This window comes from Arachis ipaensis, chromosome B2 (genome assembly GCF_059453495.1).
Source record: "Arachis ipaensis isolate K30076 ecotype BB chromosome B2, ASM5945349v1, whole genome shotgun sequence".
Classification (NCBI taxonomy): domain Eukaryota; kingdom Viridiplantae; phylum Streptophyta; class Magnoliopsida; order Fabales; family Fabaceae; genus Arachis; species Arachis ipaensis.
In genome coordinates this window covers 18,067,463-18,069,856 of record NC_142437.1, presented here as the reverse complement: position 1 = coordinate 18,069,856, position 2,394 = coordinate 18,067,463, and the positions used below count along the sequence as shown (strand labels likewise).

The 2,394-nt window shown below is 30.0% G+C and overlaps 1 pseudogene; it reads right to left on the bottom strand.

The window, feature by feature from the left end:
* Positions 1–1,280: 1,280 nt before the first annotated feature.
* On the bottom strand, positions 1,281–2,015 carry LOC107626955 (ethylene-response factor C3 pseudogene; annotated as a pseudogene).
* Between the last annotated feature and the right edge of the window lie 379 nt (positions 2,016–2,394).

The following is a 2,394-nucleotide window of genomic DNA, read 5'->3' as shown; positions in this document are numbered from 1 at the left end:
GTGTTTTTGGAGAATTATAAATAATTCTTAGAAATTTTAAGATGGAAATATAATATTCCTATGTTGTTTCAAAGTTTGAAAAGCTATTCTTAAACAAATTTGATTCCAGAAAATCAAAATACCATCATTTTAATTCTCACTTTCTCTCTGTGTATATTTGATTCTTATGGAAATAGAATCTGAATAACAAAATAATACTTGAAGCACACACCCTCGTATATTCTTGGCACCTTTGAAAACTGATATATGAAGTTAAGAAAAGGGGGATAATTTTGGAAGAAAGACATATTAAAAGGTTTTAACAATATTAAGATTGATTTTGAGAAATAAAAAATGTTAATTACTATTTTAATTTTCAACTCAAACATTAAAGACTTTACAATCTTTTTTTTTTTCATATATTTTAAGAGTTTTCAATAATTCTTTTGTTTCTCTTATTTAAGAGGCAAGTACTAAAGTGGTGCATTCTTTAATAAGTATTGAAACAAACTGTTTCTAATTAATAAGAGGGTTTATTTTGAGGGTTTTAGTAGGAATCAATAATTTCTTGAGTATCTGATCTATCCTAATTATCTATGTTTCTAAGAACAAATTTCCTAAGGATAGATACATTTGTGAATAGGATTCTTAGAAGAAAATGGATTTTAAAAAATCTTTAAAGAATAAAATGAACTCCACTTTACTTGTTGTCTTAATTGTCACTACAGATATACATTTTGTCAAATTTTGTCAACTTTAATTTTATTATTCTTGAACACTTTTCTGATCATTGTGATTGTAAAGTCCCGATTTTCTTTTGATTGATTATTACCAACAGGAGATGTAGTGCGGAAAAATGAAAGTCAAGATATGTAAAACAATTTACAAAATGTCACAATCTTTTACCAATCAAGATGTTAGATACAAAAACCCTACTTTGGACTAATTTGTGAAATTTCAAGATAAGAAGAAAATGTAACTACTCATTCCCCTTTTGTGTTGAGATATGCCATTGAACATACGTTACTAGCAGTAAGAATCAAAACTGAATTTTATTGGCAGCATTTTGTTCCATGTTAATTATTAGTTGATCAAATAGAAGAATATCATCTCTTCTTGGGTTGCATTTGGGGATTGAGGTCTAAAAGAAAAAAAATGATTTTTTTTTTTTTTTATGAAGATATCTAAACTCGCAAGCACACACACCAATATTACAAAATCAAATAAAGGAGAAAATAATAGAACTACAAACAAACAAAGAAGAAGAAAAGAAATTAAATCTAAGTGAAATTAAACAAGATTTATTTGAAGTAATAACTAGGACTTTCAACTTGATTATTATTATTATTATTATCCGAAATACTTAGGAGTTGCTCAAGATATTCAACTCCCAAGTCCTCTAACACCATCACACTACTATTTGATGATGATGATGATGATGATTCTTCACTTTTCCCTTTACACTTTGAATTTTGAGTAGAATCATTTTCCTTTGATGATGACAGTTTTCTTCTCATGTAGTTTCTCTCTTTGAGTGCAAGTGCTGGTGAATACCCTTTGTTGTTGTTGTTGCCACAACTATACTCAATTCCTTGCAAGGAATCTTTGACCTTTTGAACTGGAAAATTGAGAACAGCATTGTAACCTCTCATGGCAAATGCAGCTTCATCATAAGCCAAAGCAGCATCTTCAGCACAATCAAAGGTTCCAAGCCAAACCCTTGTTCCATTCCTTGTTGTGTCTCGAATTTCGGCTGCGAATTTCCCCCATGGCCTTTTTCTTACACCTATGTACCTTCCTTTTTCACCATGATGAACATCTTCATATTCTTCTTCATGCTTCTTGTTCTTCACATTTTTCTCCTTGTATTTGTTGTTGTTACCTATTTTTGGGACTTGTTGTGAAGGCATGGAGAAGTCAATCATATCAAAAGAAGGAGAATCATCAACATTGTTGTTGGAAAATTTTTGGAAGCAAAAATTTGGTGAAGATGATGTTTTCCAATCCTGGATCTCAAAGAAATTAGGGGAAGTCATTTTTTGTCAACTGAGTTTTTTTTTTTTTTTTGGGTTGCTTGAATCCTAGGAACCTATTGACCCTAGGTAGCTGTAACCCTATTATTTATATAGGTCTTGGATCCCATCCAAATGTTTCTTTAGTATTATGAGTTTGGGGAATCTATCAATTGAAGTCATATGATTAATTAAGATTGCGTTGCAACAAATGAAATCCAAGAAAGACTTCGTTTGTCTTATTAGATTATGGATTGTAAAATAATGATTCATGTTACCACTTGCTTGCCCTGCTTATACATTCATGCATGTGAATTTCAGTAATTGTTGTACTAAGGAATTTAATATAGTTAAGAATCCAAACTAGAAAGTTAATTTTTAACTAATTTTAACCAACCTTTTT